Source organism: Cetorhinus maximus, chromosome 3, assembly GCF_964194155.1.
Source record: "Cetorhinus maximus chromosome 3, sCetMax3.hap1.1, whole genome shotgun sequence".
In the NCBI taxonomy this organism is placed as follows: domain Eukaryota; kingdom Metazoa; phylum Chordata; class Chondrichthyes; order Lamniformes; family Cetorhinidae; genus Cetorhinus; species Cetorhinus maximus.
Window position 1 is genome coordinate 39289687 of NC_135881.1, and position 14493 is coordinate 39304179.

A 14493-nucleotide genomic window follows, 5' to 3' on the forward strand; every position below is an offset into this window, starting at 1 on the left:
ACGTATCAAAGGTAAATCCTAATTGCATGTCCATTCATAATGGATATTCCTTGGTATATCTCACACAAAAAAAGGGCGAGCAAATTGATGGAAGGTGTAGTCGACAGTGCTTCAAGCAGCATATTTGCAATAATAACCTGCTTACTGATGCTCAGTTTGGGTTCTGCCAGGGCCACTAGGCTCCAGACATCATTTCAGCCTTGATCCACACATAGATAAAAGAGTTAAATTCAAGAGGTGAGAGTGACTACCCTTGATATCAAAGTGCATCAAGGAGCCCTAGCAAAACTGAAGTCAATGGGAATCAGGAAGAAAGCTCTCCATTGGTTGGAGTCATACCTAGCACAAATGAGGATGGTTGTAGTTGTTGGAGGTCAATCATCTCAGTTCCAGGACATTGCTACAGGGGTTCCTCAAGATAGTGTCCTCGGCCCAACCATCTTCAGCTGCTTTTTCAGTGACTTCCCTCCATCATAAGATCAGAAGTGGGGATGTTCACTGATAATTGCATAGTGTTCAGTTCCATTTGCGATTCCTCAGCTACTGAAGCAGTCTGCGTCCACATGCAGCAAGACCTGGACAACATTCAGGCTTCGACTGAAAAGTGGCAAGTAATATTCACGTGACAGAAATGCCAGGCAATGACCATTTCCAACAAGAGATAACCTAACCATTTCCCCTTTCAACAACATTACCATCACTGGACCCGCCCCCCCCCCCCCCCCCCCACCCCACTATCAACATCCTTAGGGTTACCAATAACCAAAAATTTAACTGGACCAGCAATATAAATACTATAGTTACAAGAACAGAGGCTCAGAATCCTGCAGTGAGTAACTCACCTCATGACTACCCAAAGCCTATCCACCATCTACAAGGCACAAGTCAGGAATGTGATGGAATAACCTCCACTTGCCTGGATGTGTGCGACTCTAACAATACCCAAGAAGCTCGACACCATCCAAGACTAAGTAACCTGCTTGATCGGCATTCCATCAATCAGCATTCAACATCTGCTCCTTCCACTACCGACGCACAGTGGCAGCTGTGTGTACCGTTTACAAGATACACTACAGCAATTCACCAAGTTTCCTTCAACAGCACCTTCCAAACTCGTGCTTCTTCCATCTAGAAGGAAGAGAGCAGCAGACCATAATACCACCACCACCACCTGCAAGTTTCCCTCCTAACCACACTTCATCCTGACTTGGAGCTGTATCATCTTTCCTTCACTGTCATTGGGCCAAAAATCTGGAACTCCCTTCCTAACAGCACTGTCAGAGTATCTACACATAATGGACTGCAGTGGTTCAAGAAGGTGGCTCTTCACCACCTCGAAGGTAATAGGGATAGGCAACAAATGTTGGTCTTAACAGTGATGCCCACATCCCATGAGAAAAAAAACACTCCAACCAATCATTGGCAAACATTGTCACTTGTGTCACTCTGCTGCATGAGTCCATGATTTCATCCACTGTTTGACTGTGCAGTGAGTGTACAGTTTTATTTTTTGTTAGCTGACGCATCTATGGGATTCCAGCGCTTTCTTAGAAGATTGCCCTGTATCTAAAATTGGAGGAATATGCTGCACAACTGAAAGGCACAATGAGGAGCTAGTGTGGGACTGAAGAATCCCTGGGCTTCCAGGAGGTTTACCCCAGCAGCAAAAGGAGATGAGTTTGGATTGGCATCTTCATAATTGTGCAGCAGGGTACCTTCACCACTTTTATTGCTGTATCTTGCAACAGCCCACTGGTGTAAATATCAACCCTCCATCTCCTGCTACCCCCTCATCCAATCCATGTGTTTCTTGAGCCTCCATGTGCAGTTCCACCCTCTGCACCTGCAACAAAGCAGAAAGATGAATTAATCCTTCCTCTCCCCTCCCATATTTACATGCTTCCTTCTGGCACTCCTCTCTTTAAGAATCATTCAACTCCTTATTCCTATATCCCAACATTTTGTTACATGTGTTGCACAGGGTAAGTTATTTGAATTGGTCATATTTCATTTATATTTTTTCTTATTTTTAACTAACCTCAAAATGTACCTGCTTCATCAGATTTTGACTTTATAAAATATTTTTCTATAAATGCAGTTATTATTCAGGCCATTAGTTATCACTTATACCAGAATAAGCCAACAGGTGAGCCTTTGTGTGGAAACTTTAAATTGTTGCTTGCATCCCTTAGCCCAGTTTGTATAAGTCTTTGTGAGCAACTTTATTGGAAGTCCACTAGCATCTAATAGTAAATTTCTCCAGTGGATTGGAAAGCAGCAGATGTTTCTTATCTGCACTAATATGTTTTTGAATCTTACTGGTTCTTTTGAAAATTGATACAGCAGATGAATAAAATGGCAGATGTTCATCCCCAGAGTTTGTGGATGACCTTTTAAGAATGAGTACAGACAGTCGTCTGGTAAATCATTGGAAACCTGGACTGTTGAACTAGACAAGTTTCTCAGAGTGGCTGAAAAAAAAACAAACTCGAACAACCTTTTCCTGGATAGGGATGAAAATCCTGTCTGTGCAGTGGAATCTGGGTGTGCCATGTTCAGAAATTTGCATGTAGAGCTCTGCTCAATTACACGAGGGAGGAAAGGTTTGAGTGCAATGTGACATAGGGTTAGGAATTTTCACATTCACTTTGGGTGGATGCAACACTGTGTGTGTGGTATTGTGGCCAAAAACAGATACATTTCACCCCCATTCCTAGGTCTAAATTAATTTAGCTGGGTTAGCCATGAAGGTGCTGCAGTTAGTGTCCCTGTGACAGATGTAAAAAATTCTGCCACAGTTCCCACTCCGATTACTCCTGCTTGAAAGCCTGCATAGATATTGAGCGAGGACATGTTTAGACTTGGGACCTGCCACCACTCATGGGGTGCTCATGGGAAGTGGTTTCATTTAAGGGAATTGTTTTTGGTACTGAGCATGAGAGAAATATGTGAGTGACACACAAAAAAATTGTATTATGGAAAACAAAACAGAGCTTAACTGAAATTGGGAATAAACACAAAATTCTATGATTCAAAATTCAGGCCCACAAATAATTATCAGAACTATGGACTGCAACATACTCCTGAATTAAGCATCAGAAGCTTACTGAGATTGAAGTTTATGGAGCTTCCTGCCTTTTTCTTTAATGTGAAGTAAATGAACTCAAGTACATGTATGACGATATATCAGAACGTGAATACTTTTGTAGACTGCATCACTGAGCAAATGAAACAATGTTTTCCTTCAAAAAAAAAGTTACAATAAGATGGAGACAATATTAGCCATGGGAATTATATTTCGAAGTTAATATTTAGCAGGTATACCCACAGTAAAGGATAATGTTTGGTTTCCTAGTCCACGCTGAGATCACTAACAGCTGAGATCAAGTTCAAAGTTGTACAATTGATATCAGTGTCCATATGGTAGATGATGGCGAGGTAAGAACTGTGTTCAGGAGAAGAGTCAGTTCTTACACAGGTCTGGAATTATGATTTCTACCTGATGAGGTACATTACTATTAGTGAACACCTGTACTACATTTGTGGTAAAAGAAAAATACTGTGGATACTGGAAATCTGAAATAAAAACAAAATGCTGGAAAAACTCAGCAGGTCTGACAGCATCTGTGGAGAGAGAAACAGAGTTAGCATTTCGAGTCCGTATGACCTCTTCAGAGCCCTGAAGAAGAGTCATACCGACTCGAAACAGTAACTCTATTTCTCTCTCAACAGATGCTGTCAGACCTGCAGAGTTTTGCCAGCATTTTCTGTTTTTACTCTACATTTATGGTACTTGATTGTGATTCCATGAGGGGTGGTATCTAACTGCAGAGAATCAATTTCCTGTGCAGTTGTTTGACAGGTTTGTGTTGCTATTTAGAATCAAGAAAGATGTAATTAGTGCTTCCAGTCAAAATCTATTAGGTCAACAAAGGCTTTTCCAACCCAAATCTGTAGCTTCACAGCCAGTGCCAGTGAGGATAATGAATATTGTTCCAGATCAAGCTACAAAAGAATTTCTCAGTAGATGAAGTATGTTTCTTAACAGCAAATAATTTGCTCTTCTCTCAAAATACTGCCTTGACTTTCTAAGGAACCCAGCTAGTAAATTCCTGCACCAGCTTATTGATCCTCTTTCATTTCAATAACTGCATACCTTGATTCATTCCTTGATTTAAGTTATCAAATATGATCTATACTGGGGCAAGTAGTAATAAGTCTAGCTAAAATTTTAAGAAAGTTCAGTATTACTGTCGGCAGCTTCGTTTCTGTACAGAGCTCGTGTCCAAATATTTTCCGGAACAATTGACAGGGCCAATGATGGGTGTCAGAATGTGAGGGGGAGTTAAAATGATGCTCTGCAAGTAGCTTGGGGTCAAGCTTGCAGACAGATGGAGATGTTCAGCAAAGTGATCACCTCATTTGCATTTGGACTCCTCTTCATAAAGGAAGCAATATCAAGAGCAACCGTTGCCAGTGTAACAGATGAGATGCAACGCATGTAAATCACTGTCTCACATGAACAGAGTGTTTGTAGAACTGAGAGGTGGTGATTATACAGGTGCAACCTCTTTGTTCACATGAGAAGGTGTCAAAAGAAGAGCAGATTGCTGCCTAGGTAGGGAAATAATGAACCAAGCTATTGCTGAGAGCACGCTCCCTCATCTATTATTGTATTCACTGTCCACTGTTCCATCTTCTCTGCATTGGATAACTGAACGTAGATTAGCTGACACCTCCATCTTTCTACAAGTGGGACTTGACCCGGAACTACCTCTGTCTCACCACTTAAGCTACATTCTCGTTGCTATCCTGATCTCTCTATCAATGGCCTCATACATTTAATGGGAGGCAGTGGTGTAGTAATGTTACTGGACTGGTGATCCAGAGACCCAGATTACTGCTCTGGGGACAAATCCCACCATGGCAGCTGTGGAATTTAAATTCAATTAATTAAATCTGGAATTGAAAGCTAGCCTATGACTTTGAAACCATTGTTGATTGACATAAAAACCCAATCTGCCATTCTTACCTGGTCTGGTCTGATTGTGACTGCAGACCCACAGCAATGTAGGTCCCTCTCAAGGGCAATTAGGGATGGGTACTAAATGCTGGCTGAGCAAGCAATGCCCACATCCCATAAAAGAATTAAAAAAAACACGGTTCCAATTATGCTTATCACAAGTTTCAAGACCAATATCTCACTCTTCTCCGAGGAAACTCCAAAACTCTGGTCTGAACGTTGATTTCAATCTTTTCAAACTTGAGCTTGAATATGAGGGGATAGCTAGTTTTGATTCTTTTCTTCTGATTTGTATTGATACACCTGTCCACCTTTGATGAAGACTTTGCGCCAGAAACGTTATCTTGTCTGTTCTGTCCCTGCTGAGCGTTTCCAGTGTTTTTTGTTTTGGGTTCAGATTTTTGTAGTATTTTACTTCACCCATGTACTGTAAAGATATGATTGGATTGCCATTCTCCCATAAGAATGTAACTAAGGTAGTGATTCGGGCACACTTCTATATTCATGTCGGAATCATAAAAAATGCTCCTCAATATGCCATGTAAATATATTGTCCTTGTATTACACATCAAAATGATGGCTTTGAAAGCTGTTCGTCTTGCAGAAAGCATCAGAAATCTTTGACAGGTGAATTTTGACCTATCTCAGGACCCAGAATCTCCCTATTGTTGTGTTTGCAGGTGATTTAATTGCACTTTTCATATCACCTGAAAATAACACCACAAAGGTTAGAAATGGTAGTGTGGGTACCTCAGCAAGCAAGTTCAAAACTGAAACTGGATGTTACCTACTCAGATGAGGATTAGCATTAAAATGTATTGTGTCCGCAGCTGGAATCTTCATTGATCCTAGCAAAATTGATTTTGTTGAAAGTTCCCCTACAGGTAGGAGCTGCTGCAGCTTTTTGGATTCTGTGGATGATGCAAAAGATTATAGAAAATTAGGTATGTGTTGCTCCAACACACTTAAAATTCAGCACTGCAGACCAACAAAAGAAGAAAAAGAGCACATGGCTTTATAAACAGCCAAATTCGAGCAGGCACTGCTATACCCATCTTGAGCAGGCCTGAGCTATTTTATCCTTGTTCGTTATTGTGCTGAATTAATTTTGCCTATGTATGTATCCAGTTTCTGGCTCCCTCTATATCACCCTCCAGAATGTTCAGTACCTTGAATGACCCAATCCTTGCTCAACTTGCAAATATTATGGGCCTGACTGGAATGTGGTGATGGATTGTCACCACCTTCTCAAGGGCAATTGGGGATGGGTAATAAATGCTGGCTGAGCCAGCAATGTCCATATCCCATGAAGGAACTTAAAAAAAAAAGACTCATTACCTCAAATGAAGCAACTGCGTCAGCTACAAGTCTGAACTTGGTTGCACCCAAACTGTGATGGTAGTTATCTGGTCACCTAAGGCCCACTAGGGCTTCTCTCCTAGCTCCTCAGACACCTTTTCCTTATTAGAGTGATCACCTATCAATTTTCATGCTTAGGTTCATAGAATGATACAGCACAGAAGGAGACTATTCTGCCTACCATGACTGTACCGACTCATTGAAAGAGCTATCTAATTAGTCCCACTCCCCAGCTCTTTCTCCACGCTCATGCCTCTTCTTTTAAAATTCTTGTCAGCTGCAGTCCTCCAAAGCTCCATGTTGTTCTCATTGCTGGGATTTCTTTCTTTTAGCTTTTCATGTTCTGTGACTTCAACATTCACTTTCTTATCTAACTTCCTTGGTCTTTTATTCCTCACCCAAACTCAACCTGCATGTAAGTCACATCCATGGCTGCCCCATAATTTAGCTATAATGCTGTGAGCTTTCAATCATTAACAACAATAAAAGTGACCTTGGAACTGAGATTTTTGTAAAAACCCCAACTGATTCAATATTCCCTTCAGGGAAGGAAATGTGTTACCCTTATGCCACTCTATTTTGGCACCCTTTTTCAACTCCAAGTCTGACTTCACCCCTTCCTTCCTCTAACCCTACCTTAAGACCATAAGACATCCCACCCTTCCATTGTCCCTGTACTAATGTAAGAAGTTTTAACTATCTCAGTTCTATCCTGTAGAACTCCCTGGGCAAACCACCATGTCTACTACTTCCTTGATTGTTATAGTCTCCTCCAAACCAACCTTTTCAACCATGCTGCTTTTGTGTCTGCACTTTCTTAAAGGGGCTATAGAAATAAAGTTGTTGATTATAAGCTGTCAGCCTTATTTGTGATGCATACAGTAAATGGCTTGGTGGAGGATTAGCTGAAATATTAAAAGCTATAGCACACATATGCTTGCTTGTGGTAAACTTAGACCTCTTAAGTAGCCAGCAACTAAGAAATTGTCAGATTCTATTTATGTGCCCACATTTGCAGTGTGCACAGAGAGCTCTCTTTTTACATTACTACATGAGCTAAGCTGGATGTCAGTTTTAAGTGTTTGGTTTCTCAGTTCTTCCCTTTTGGTTTGACATTCAAATTCCAGCTTGGCAGAGCAAGTCATAATGCTAATCATTTGCCTTGATGTAAGATCCAGGAACCCAGGTGGCTCACAGATCAGTGGTGAAAAGTCTGAAAATAATGTAATATTCAGCACCACTGTGTCGTGGGCTATGGTAGATACTGTACCGTACGTCTTGACAGATCCTCAGCCAAGATCACAAATCTGTGTTTCTACTACAGAAGTTGAGCCAATTGTAGAGGATTCAGAACAATACCTGCTATATCAGAGAAAGAGTATCTCTTTGAGAAAAGGGCAATGCAGTGATTTTTGGACTGTTTTTCAATCCCATCTTAAAGGGAAAGCATCACAGTATTCTATATACCTAGATACTCACTTATCCAGATACTTGCTAAGCCCGAACATGCTTAGCTTCCAGTTCTGCTCAAATTGATTGTTTTGAAATTGGTGTGGTAAATTCCTTTCACCAGAGAGAATTTTGTGAATGAGTGATAGGTAGCAACTTAACATAGGACAGTAGTTCTGCAAACTATCATTAATACAAGTAATAATTTTGCAGATGTAATGTACAAAGTGACTTTAAAGAAATTAAGAAAATTCATCATTAATTTAGTTGTTTAACTTTGGATGAAAACTGCCTCCAACATGGTCTAGTTGGTAAAAACAATGCTCACCATTCTAAGCCATACTGATCAACAGGCCACTATTCAATATCTAGTCTCTATTGCATTAACTGATCTCATTGAGGACAATGGTTCACAGTTGACCCACATAAGTTCTGAACTTCTTCAGGGTCCTGAAGCACAACAGTGACTTAAATTGAGCTGCCCCCCATAGTGGAAGATTTAGGTCATTAGGGAAAACAGATGCTGAGCCAAATAATTGAAGATTAGAAGGGGTGACCAAAGCCAAGATCAAAGACATGAGTTCAGAAGGGCTGCAAAGGAGGAGAAGAATTTGGTGAGAGAAAGGCAGAGCATGGAGCCTAGGGAGCTGAAGTCACAGCTGTCAATTTTGGCACAAAGGAATGACAACATGCCCAAAAGACAGAGGTCGAGGTTTGAAGAATTTGGTGGGGGTTGGGCATGGGGTGACATTGTTGCAGGGGCTGGTGGAGTGATGTTCTGGGAGGATTTAAACACAATTTCAAATTTGACACAGTGGGAGTCTAGGAGCCATTATAGTTACATGAGGACAGTGATGATTGGTGAGCAGCACATGGTGCAAAATGGGTTGTAGACAGCAGATTTTTTGACATGCTGAAGTTTACAAATGCCAGTTCGTGAATTCACAAAGGCATGTGTAGAGCTTTCAGTTGCAGATGGGTCGATATCAAGGGTGGAGGTGGGTGATGTACATGGGGAAGCGTAGGCAATTTGTGTGATGGAGCGGGTGTGGGCTGGAGCTTGGCTTCGGATTAAACAGGATGCCATGGTTGCAGAAAGGTCAGAGCCATCCTGAGACATTGGCTAGGCAGGGGGGTGCAGAGTGGCAAGGATGTGTTGTTTGTGACCAAGGCCAAAGTTGATGACTTCATAATTTTTTATTTGGAGGAAATGACGATTCATCAAGGACTGATGTTGGACAAGCAGCTTGAATAAGACAAAGAGAATGGTGGGAATGAGAGAGGGGTGCTGGAGACCTAGATTTACATGTCATCAGCATATATGTGGAAACTGAGCCCCATTTCTATAAATTGTTGCCAATGGGCCAGTTGAAAATGTCATTCCATAGCCCATCTGTATCTCCCTCAAAAAAAAACTCTAGAATCAATTCTAATTAATCAGTACTTAGATTGTTGTTTGGTAGTACAGAACTTAAGTATTGTTAAAACGGCTGAAAAAAAAACGCTTGCTAAACTTGTGTAAGAGCGATGAGCTACCACGAAATATATATGACAGGGTTCATCCTCACGCTCTCTGCATCTGCGGTTGTATGGGCTACCCAAGACATACACAAACGATGTCCCTTTACGCCCTACCTTATCTATGACTGGTTCTGCACAACATGAATTGGCCAAATGGTTAGAGAATAGTTAAACCAGTTTTCAGCAAGTTTTCCACTGACACAGTGAAGGACCCCTTCACATTTGTGAAGGTTATACTGAACTTGCATATTGATAGGAATGCTATGTTCATGTGCTCATTTGATATTGCTAGCCTATTCACCAATGTTCCACTTAAAGAAGCCATAGACATTTGTGTTGCAGCACCATATCATGGTGATCTAAACCCTCCACCATCGCGAGAATCAATATTCATTGAACTTATGAACTCTGCAACTCGCACAGTTGAGTTCAGTTTTAATGACACCTTGTATGCCCCAATAGCTGGTGCTGCCATGGGATCCCCTCCAGGCCCAGTTCTTGCAAACCTCTTTGTTGGGTTCCATGAGAAACATGTCTTCGATGGAATGACACCTAACCTCCTCCCCCTCACATATTTCCAATATGTCTGATACGTTTGTAATATTTAAATTCGCAGCTGCATGTAATATTTCCTTATTTTTCTTAATGGGCTCCATCCTGTGCTCAAATTCACCTTTGAAACAGTCAAATGAACTCCCCTTCCTTGACGTACTAGTTGAGAAATCTGCCAGGGGAAATCTACCACGGTCTACTGCAAGCCTACGTTCACTGGTCAGTATATGCGTTGGGATTCTTACAGTTCCACACACTACAAGATTGGTCTTATCAGCAACCTTGTAAATAGGCCCGAGCCATTTGCTCACCATGCAAGCTTGATGCTGGAATAGGGCACATCAAAGGCATCCTGCAGGATAATGTCTACCCTGATCAGATAATTTCACGCTGTAAATCACGCGAACTCATGAACGGGCCTAAATTAATCACTTTTGGCCCTGAAAAGTGCCCAGTCTACCTCAGATTACCCTGGAAGGGCAAGGTATCTCAAAAATTTGAGCTACTAAGCAGTATTTTACACCTAGATGCTGCCGTCAAGCCAAAGAGACATTCTGCCGATCACACAAAGGAGTAATGTGGTATACGAATTTCAGTGCCAGTGTGACGCTAGCTATGTATGCTGTACATCCCAAAGATGGGAGGAATGCATCGAACAGCATGTCCCAGCCACTGTTTGCAACGGGCAAGGTACAAACTGTACCCAACAACCCCATACTTGCAAAACTCAAAACACAGTGTTCAACGTTAGATGTGGTTCCGTGATTGGACAACATTTACTAAATAATCCTCCGTGTGCTAAAAATTACGTTGACAACGAATTTAAGATTGTCAGTCGGGCTCGCAGTGTGACGCATTCGCATGTACTGGAAGCTACATATATTAATACACAGGGCCCTGTTCTTTGCAGACAGAAAGAACATGTACACACATTGCGCCTGTTTCAGCTAAACAAAGTAAGTGACAACCATTCGCTGACTCACTCCTCAGGGCAACGCCTTGATCAATCAGGGTCAAGCTGCCTGGTTTAAATTTCAAACAATACTTGGCAGTTAACTGTCAGTCACCAGCACTAGTGCATTCTCCATGGCACACCTCTACTAATCAGAACCCACTTACCAATCAATCAGCTCTCTCTTCTCATACAATATAAATTGTTGTTTTCCCCTTATATTGGTATTCTTGCAAGGTCCTGATGAGTACAAGAAGAAAAGCTTCGACGTCTCTTTTTTCAGCAATACTTAAAGATTGTATATTATATTTCTGTTAATATGTAAAGCTTGGCTCAAGATTAGAAATACTCAATAACTTATGAAGTCCTCCAAACTTTAAAAATTGTGATAAGTATCAAACTTTACATGGATAAACTTAGATTGGATCCTAAAATTAAGAATACGTATTTGTGTTCTTCCTCATGAGGTACACCCTAGTCAAGTGAAAGATAAGACCATAAGACATAGGAGCAGAAATTAGGCCATTCGGCCCATTGAGTCTGCTCCGCCATTCAATCATGGCTGATACGTTTCTCAACCCCATTCTCCTGCCTTCTCCCCGTAACCTTTGATCCCCTTACCAGTCAAGAACCTATCTATCTCGGTCTTAAATACACTCAATGACCTGGCCTCCACAGCCTTCTGTGGCAATGAATTCCATAGATTCACCACTCTCTGGCTAAAGAAGTTTCTCCTCATCTCTGTTCTAAAAGGTCTTCCCTTTACTCTGGAGCTGTGCCCTCGGGTCCTAGTCTCTCCTACTAATGGAAACATCTTCCCCACGTCCACTCCATCCAGGCCTTTCAGTATTCTGTAAGTTTCAATCAGATCCCCTTCTAAATTCCATTGAGTATAGACCCAGAGTCCTCAAACATTCCTCATATGTTAAGCCTTTCATTCCTGGGATCGTTCTCGTGAACCTTCTCTGGACCCTCTCCAGGGCCAGCACATCCTTCCTGAGATACGGGGCCCAAAATTGCTCACAATATTCTAAATGTGGTCTGACCAGAGCCTTATAAAGCCTCAGCAGCACATCCCTGCTTTTATATTCTAGTCCTCTCGAAATAAATGCCAACATTGCATTTGCCTTCCTAACTACCGACTAAGTCCTTAAGGGGAATAGACCAAGACACTGAATTTCCATGGAGTGGCAGTCAGAGTAGGATTGCCACTCCATTCCTAGTTCCTTACTTATAATCCAGTTGCTCCTTTCTAACCCAACATTCCGACTCAAATCTAGTGCAGCAGGTTCTCGAGGCCTTGTGTTGAGGGCAGCAGAGTCGGAGGTGAGGAAGCCACAGCCCCTTTTTTACAGCACTTAGCTGTTTGGTGGTTAGTCCCGTTGGGGGGGTCGGGAGGTGGGGGTAGTCCCATGGAGATGAGGGTGGGGGTGCTGGCTTGGTCAGTACTATAGTTACCCAGGAGTTAGAACTGGTTTACTTCTTCTAACTTACCCTAGGTAACTATTCTGGTAAGAGATTCAAAATCATCAAAGAGTGCGATTTATATCAAATGCTTCCTAGTACACGGCAATTGTCCAACAGAAGTTTGAACTTCCTGGGCATTTGCTGTGCAATCCTTACCTGGGGTCTTCCAGGGATGGGGGTTTTCCCAGCGCATCTTTGGGATGCTCCCCCAGTTACGAAGCCCCAGAGTTCATAAGTTCCGGCCCCTAATATCCTTATATGGGCTGCCTTATACGTGACTCCAGTCCTACATCAATGTGGTTGACTCTTAAGTGCCTAGCATGCCACTCCGCCTGGACAAGTTGGGACTCATGAAGTCAGTTATTAAATTCAAAAGCAAAAGTACTGCTGAAGCTGGAAATCTGAAATAAAAGCAGAAATTGCTGGATCACTGTTCCGATAAAAGGTCACCAGCCTGAAACATTAACTCTGTTTCTCTCCCCATATATGCTGCCTGGCCTGCTGTGTATTTCCAGCGTCTTATATTTTTATTTCCGTTATTCAATTCAATGGCTAGCATTTTTCTGGCGTGATTAAGATTTCCTTATAGATTGTGTGGTCTCTAATTCCCTGCTGTGCTCATTCTGTAGTCAAAACTATGTAGTCTTGAATCCCCAGAATTTTAGTTACCCATTGGAGAGAATCCTTTTTTTTTTCCAAACATAATGGAAGTTGCCTTATGGTTGATGTGATAACACATCTCAAGGGACGACAAAAGAAGATTGAATTGCTTCTGTATTGTGGTCTGGTTCAGTCATTATGTGAATATGTAACATTCCACGTAGCCATGGGGTGTTCTTTGTTAAAGGACTGGCTTGTTTTACTGAAGTTATATATGTAAATTGTAGCGCATTCGTCCAAATGTTTTCTATTGCATTTAAAACCATACAGTCTACTTTTTTTCTAAAAAAAAAACACTTTTCACATAAGCATCAGGATTTTTGGTATGTTACAGCACTTTTATTTACATTTTACAACTGTAGAAGTTGATTATTCTTGGGAATGATGCTAACACAATGGGCCATAACTTCCTCGGAGTGGCAGTCAGCGTTGGATTGCCACTCTGTGCCCGCCTACCCACTCCAAGTTTCTTCGGTGCCTGTCTCGCCTGACTTTCCAACTTAGACCGGGCGAGACCCAGGCAGTGCAGCTGTCTCCGAAGTCCAGTGCCGAAGTCAGCACCGTCGAATTGAAGGAGGGCACGCCCCCTTTTTTTTGCAGCACGAACTGCCGTAAAGCAGCTAAGTTTAAAGGTCCTATTTGTATATGTTGGGTCAGGGGAAAGGTAATGCCTAAGGGAAGTGAAAAGGATTTGGGGGTGGGGGTGTTCAGAGGTCAGGTGGACATAGGGGGAAGGAGTCGGACATCGGGGTCGTGTTGGGGGGAGGGGGGGAATCGGATATCAGGATGGGGGTGCAGCGGGCCGTTTATTTGGAGGGGGCTGGGGGTCAGGCATCAGGAGGGAGTGTAGCGGGCCAGACATTCAGTGGTGGGGGGTGGGGTGGGAATCAGACATTCGGAGAGGTTGCGGAGGTTGGAATTTCAGGGGTGTTGGTCAGACACGGGTGTTGTGGGGGGGGATCAGGTCAGGTTGTAAGAATTGGGTCCCCGGGGAGGTGGGGGTGTGTCGGATGAGGAGTCCCGTGCAGGTGGGGGAATCCTATGGGAAAGTTGGCGGGTGGGGAATACCGTGGTTTGGGGGAGGGGGGTGGTCAGTCAGGGATGGGGTAGTCCCTTTGGGGGTCGGGGCTGTTGGGGGGGGGTTCGGTTTGGGTCTTTACACTTGTTACCCAGAAATTAGAAGAGGTTTTAATTCTTATAATTACTTCTGGGTAATGATTGGTATAACCCCAGCAGAACCATCCAAAGTTTGCGATTTAAAGTGCATTTTCGGCTGGTTCCCAGTGCAACGCAATTGTCCAGAGGAAGTTTGCACTTCTGGGCAATTGCCATGCAAACTCTTACCTGGGAACTTCCCAAAGGGATTCCCCAGTGCATCTTTGGGGTATCCCCCAAATCTGACACTGGGGATCTCAGTGGTTATGGCCCTACATGTAATCATTGTATGCTGCAACACAAGAATGCTTGTTATGTGAAGACATATGTAATCTCAGAATTGCACAGCATTGGA

The 14493-nt window shown here is 42.5% G+C and overlaps 1 protein-coding gene across 5 annotated transcripts in view; it reads left to right on the top strand.

The window, feature by feature from the left end:
• Positions 1 to 14493, top strand: part of pard3aa (par-3 family cell polarity regulator alpha, a) — an 815271-nt gene that overhangs the window by 685649 nt on the left and 115129 nt on the right. The window lies entirely within an intron of this gene.